The 6,000-nt window shown below is 27.6% G+C and overlaps 1 pseudogene; it reads left to right on the top strand.

Annotated features, from left to right (window-relative positions):
* Positions 1-211: 211 nt before the first annotated feature.
* On the top strand, positions 212-4,835 carry LOC108831061 (protein YIP4b-like; annotated as a pseudogene).
* Positions 4,836-6,000: the final 1,165 nt, after the last annotated feature.

Raw genomic sequence — 6,000 nt, 5'->3', positions numbered from 1 at the left:
CATCATGAGGTAAGGTTTCTTGTATACGACGTGTCTGAAGAAGAAACGAAGATATCTCCACGCTTGTGTGGAGTATTTACCGGAAGGTGACGTGTAACGGTGAAACAATCGTCAATGACGAAACTCTCCTCCGCCGTTACGTTTTCTGTCTCGTCTCCGTTCTCCGTCACGTTCACTCTAACATAATCGTTTACTGCGCCACGTGGAATGGATGGCTCCGGAAGGTGATTAGGAGGAGAGTATCAAGGGTGTGTGGTCTCTCGGTTGTACAGTCAGCGATATGCTCACCGGAAGATAACGTTTGAGACGAGATCGGAGTCAGAGATGGAGCTGCGATCAGTTTTTAGAGGCGTTCGTTTCTATATCAGGATCATCACTCGTTTTTCACTACTGAGTCGTCTCCGCGTTGCATTTTGGACTGGGTCAACTCTGAGTCGTCTCCGCGTTGCATTTTGGACCGCGTTGCATTTTAATAGATGATCTCTATTATGCTCTGCTTCTCCATTCGGTATTTATAAAATACTAAAATATTATTTAATATCTTTTTTTAAAATTTCCTATATATTAAATGAGGAACATTTAAAAAGTTATAATATATAGTTTGTAATAATTAAAAATACTCTACTGAATTATCACATAATTAAAATGTTAATTTTGCTTACATTGCGGTTTGAGAATCAATTGAGAATTTTGTTAGTGCAAAATTAAATTGGTAGGAAATGTTGTATTATATATTATGTCATTATATATAGAGTATTCATTTATCAATTAAAATTTATTATTTATTATTTTCTAAATAAAACATATAGAATTATCTAATGTGATTAATATATATATATATATATATATATGTATGTATATATATATATATGGCAATTAATGATTTTAAATTATAAAGATTTGCTAACAATCTCTATACTTTCTATCATTTTTGTTTAATTATTTATTACTAAAATAACTTACACAATTACATTAATCATATAATAAAAATTTAGATTTTTTATATGTTGTATTTTGAATTTTTCAAAATATGTATAAATTACTAAAACTGCTAAAGTTTTTACATAAACTTTTGTGATCAAGGTTTAAATTTTTAATGTAATAAGATATAATGATTATAAAACCATATGAATAAATAATCTAATTTTAACAGGTCTTTATGTTAATATATATATATATATATATATATGTATCATTTAAATTAAACTACACATCGTATGAAAAATACATACTCATATTTTGATATCTGCATTGAACATATATTAAAAGTTAATATTTTAATTTTGAAATCTTCATTTTGTTTGTTACAATGATTATAAATTACTAAAGCCACTAAACATCTCATATCGAAAAAAAAAATTGTTGGTGTAAAATTTTGTTACATAAATATAAAAATAATAATAAAATCATATGAGTAGAAATCTCATTTATATCTATATTAAAGTATACTATATATCTATGTTAATATCATCTAAATTTAATTATAAATCATATACATAGATAAGATTGATTGTTTTGATATATTTATTCTAAAATGATTGCGAACAAACAAGAGTGATCGTGTAATTTATATGCGCAAGCCAATTTATTACATAATGGTAACTGATTTCTTAGTCATTTAATAAATAATTGTTATTTTATTATTCATAATATGCAGAAAGACATAAAATAAGTAATAAATATTTCATAAAATATTTATTCTATACAAGAGGCAGATCTTAACCTAAATATGTATCTTTTTAATAATTTTGAATCTTAAACATTTCTAAATCTGAGGCCAAAAACAAAAGAAAAATGAGAATAAACTCCAAAATCAATATTTATGTCGAGCAATAACCAAAATAAAAAAACAACATAAAAGAGAAAATATTGAAAATACAATATAACCTCTTTAAATTAATACTTTATAAATTAATATATACTAAAAACCTTTATAAAATAATATAATTTATAATTTTGAATTGAGTTTTTTGTTTAGTTAGTATATCGATAAATTAATAATATCTATAAATTAATAAAAAATTATAATTTTGGTATACTCCCAACATCCCCTAGACTATATTTGAGAAGTGATTTTGCCACATGTCATCTCTACAATCAGTTTCACAAAAAAAATATGACATGGCTACTACAATTGATGACATGGCTTCCGAAAAATATGACATGTATTATTTCATTTAGTGTTGATTTATATTTTTGGTAAACTTTTTAAAATATGGTAATAACTCATACCTTACATTTAATATTGATATTTATTTTTGGTAAACTTCTTTAAATATGATAATATCGCATACATCATCTCTAAAATAAATATATTCATATATAACATTAAAATTTCGAAATTATATTTTATTTTATTTTCTATAATTATACAATTTGTATTGCCACATGTCTTTTCTACAATCAGTTTCACAAAAAAAAAAATATGACATGGCTAATAAAATTGATGTCATGGCTTCCGAAAAATATGACATGGATTAATGTTGATTTATATTTTTGGTAAGCTTTTTAGAATATGGTAATAACTCATACCTTACATTTAATATTGATATTTATTTTTGGTAAACTTCTTTAAATATGGTAATATCGTATACATCATCTCTAAAATAAATATATTCATATATAACATTAAAATTTCGAAATTATATTTTATTTTATTTTCTATAATTATACAATTTGTATTGCCACATGTCCTCTCTACAATCAGTTTCACAAAAAAATATGACATGACTACTAAAATTGATGACATGGCTTCCGAAAATATGACATAGATTATTTCATTTAATGTTGATTTATATTTTTGATAAACTTTTTAGAATATGGTAATAACTCATACCTTACATTTAATATTGATATTTATTTTTGGTAAACTTCTTTAAATATGGTAATATCGCATAAATCATCTCTAAAATAAATATATTCATATATAACATTAAAATTTCGAAATTATATTTTATTTTATTTTCTATAATTATACAATTTGTATTACTAAATCTTTAAAAAATTGCTACAATTTTTAAAAAAAATTTGATTTCTAATCGTAAAATCATTAGATTCTTATATATCTACAGATTCTATAAAATATTGTTAGTTCAAATTTTTGATAATTATACAATATATTTTTAAATAAAAAAAATCATTTTATTTTAATTTAATATTTAAATAAATAAAATCTATATTTAAATATCGGTAAAATAATAAAATCTATAATATTTAATAAACCTTATTTTAAATATAAATTAAATTTTGAAAACAATTTTACTGCACATGGTGCAGGAAAACACCTAGTTATTAATTTATAAAGGTTTCACTGTAGATAGAATTGACACGTAAACGTAAGCTTTTTATAAAACATAATTAAAATTTTAAATTGTTAAATCATGGTGTAAAATCGAGCTGATATAGTTTCATTGTAACCAAATAATTGGCATGAGATTCTTTAGTCTAAACGTTAAATTCTCATGTGATAAGTAATTTTTTGACCTAAAATATTTTTTTAAAATAAGATCAGCTCATGTCATTCCAAGATTCACTAATGGTTCTAGTATCTACGTATATACTAGGTGTTTTCCTGCACTATGTGCAGTAAAAAAATTAAAATATTTTTTTAACAGATAAATATAAATTATATTTTTTATTAATATTATAAATTTTCTTTTTTTCTTATCAGTATTTTAATATAAATTTGATTTAACTGAACATTAAAATTAAGACAAACAATTTTGTTTATTTTTAATTATATTTAAGAATTAGCATGTATATATTTAAAATTATAATCTTAGGTAGATTTTTCTATCTATTTATTTTAATTAAATATATTAAATAAATATGTAAAATTGCATAATTGTCAAAAATTAAAATTAAACAATATTTATAAAATCTGTAGATATATATAAAATACTAATGATTTTACGATTTAATTTGATTTTATGATTTAATTTTTATAATTTTCTAAAAATATGTATATATTTTTGAAATATTTTTAATTTTAATGATATTTCGAAATTTGAAATGCCATAATTGAATATATTTATTTTAATAATTATTTATGAGTTATTACCATATTTTTAAAAAGTTCAAAAATATAAATCGACTTTAAATGTAATATATAAGTTATTACCATATTTTTAAAAGTTTACCAAAAATATAAATTAATCTATTTATATAAAGTTAAGTTTCCTTCCCTCCTGGGCTATCCACGTATGCTTCCACGTCATCAATTCAAAGGCTACTGTCTCGACACGTGTCCTACTATTACAAAACTCTGCGTTTTATTAAAATTCAGTTTTACCAATCGTCCCAATCAGACATCGACGAGATCGAGAACATGATGAACGGCGGATTCCAATCAGGTTCGGAACCGTCCTCTCCACATGCCCACCTAGCCCGATCGGTCCCTCAATACCCGTCTCATCCTCCTCTCCCTTCGTCCAATCCAACCTCCCTCCGCTTCCGCCGTCTTATTCCTCTACCTCCCAGAAAGTGACACCCGTTACAGCCCCTCCGTCGCTTCCGCCGCCAGGTAACATCGTCATCTCGAAGGTTCCAAGACGATCGGGGGGAGCGGATTCGGGTCTCCGCCGAACACGTTGAAGGAGCCGGTGTGAGATACTGTGAAAAGGGATCTGTCGTGTGTAATCAGAAGCTGGTGGTGTTTCCGAATCCGAATAGCAAGGATCCTGGAGGTACTTTGTGATTGGGATCTGTGGAGACCGTTTTTCTTCATTGTGTTCTCGGGGCTTACGTTTTCATGGTCTGCCTCCGTCAAGAAGGTAATGAAAATCTTAGCTTTAAAGTTAAAGGTGGCATCTTTGTTGATTTGGGAGTTTCTATAGAATGATGCTTAGTCTAAACTCTAAGGCATCCCTAGACAGTGCACTGCTGTTAGCTTTTGATTTAACACATAGAACTTGAGCAATAAACAACACAATGTGGTGCTCTCTGATATTTGTAATTTTGAGTTTCATGGCTCTCTACTGTCTTGCCTGAGCAGTCTATTATCCGATATGCAATTAACCATATTGTAAAGTTTACCATTAAATGTTGTAGTTACGTAAGCTATTAATAATTCATAGGAAATTCCGTTCACTGATTTTGCTAACTAACCATTGGCAAATGCTTCTGTAAAATCCTTAGGACTGTTTGTGTTTGGATTTCACGTGTATCTCCAAGCCTAGAAATTTGCCATAACTCACATGCTTTGCTTTTGATTTTGTTAATTATTACGCATCATGGCATATTAGAAACTTCTGTTCATTTATGTTCAATGTTGTATAATCATTGGCATGAGGAGGCCGATAACTAAGAATTAGGAGTTTGTAGCATGAGTATAGATAGCTGCAAAATCTCTGTGCTGTTTTAAAGAAAATCTATTCGCAAAATGTTGATCTTTTTCCTGCTTCGGTACTTCCACAAACATATTATAAAACAATTGTTTGTTTTTCTCTCCTCAAACATTCATCTTCTGTCTATTTGGCAATTGAAGATTTTGCATTATTTTTGTGTCGCTTCAGGAGTTTTGATTTATAATTCATTCCTCTTCAACCTATAGCTATGTACGTATGGTGCTATCATTTCTGCTAATGAAGTATCAAGATCAGTTGCTCAAAAAAAAAAAGAAGTATCAAGATCTTTAAGTTGATGTGTCAGATCTTTTTGGTACTGTGTACCCAACAAACGCAGAAACCAGGAGGGTTACATTCTGAGTATGGTAAGTGGAGAATAGCGACACATGTCTCGAATCCTTGCCAGGTATCCATGTCAATGAAGAAGATCCAAGGTTTTAAGACTATTTGAGACATGTTCAAGGAGCTTAGGAGCTTTGCTGCGTTTCCGGAGAATCAAGAAGTCATTGGTCAACAAGATGACGCTCATTATTGGTGTATTGTAGAAAGAATTCTTCCTGGTGAAGTCAAACCCCAAGATGCTGTGAAGACATTCTCAAGGAATTCATGGAAAATACTTATTGAGTCTGTTGAAAACTAACGCACAATTTGAGCC

This window comes from Raphanus sativus, chromosome 3, assembly GCF_000801105.2.
Source record: "Raphanus sativus cultivar WK10039 chromosome 3, ASM80110v3, whole genome shotgun sequence".
Taxonomy (NCBI): domain Eukaryota; kingdom Viridiplantae; phylum Streptophyta; class Magnoliopsida; order Brassicales; family Brassicaceae; genus Raphanus; species Raphanus sativus.
The sequence above is the reverse complement of the archived record's forward strand: the minus strand, read 5'-3'. Positions and strand labels throughout refer to the sequence as shown.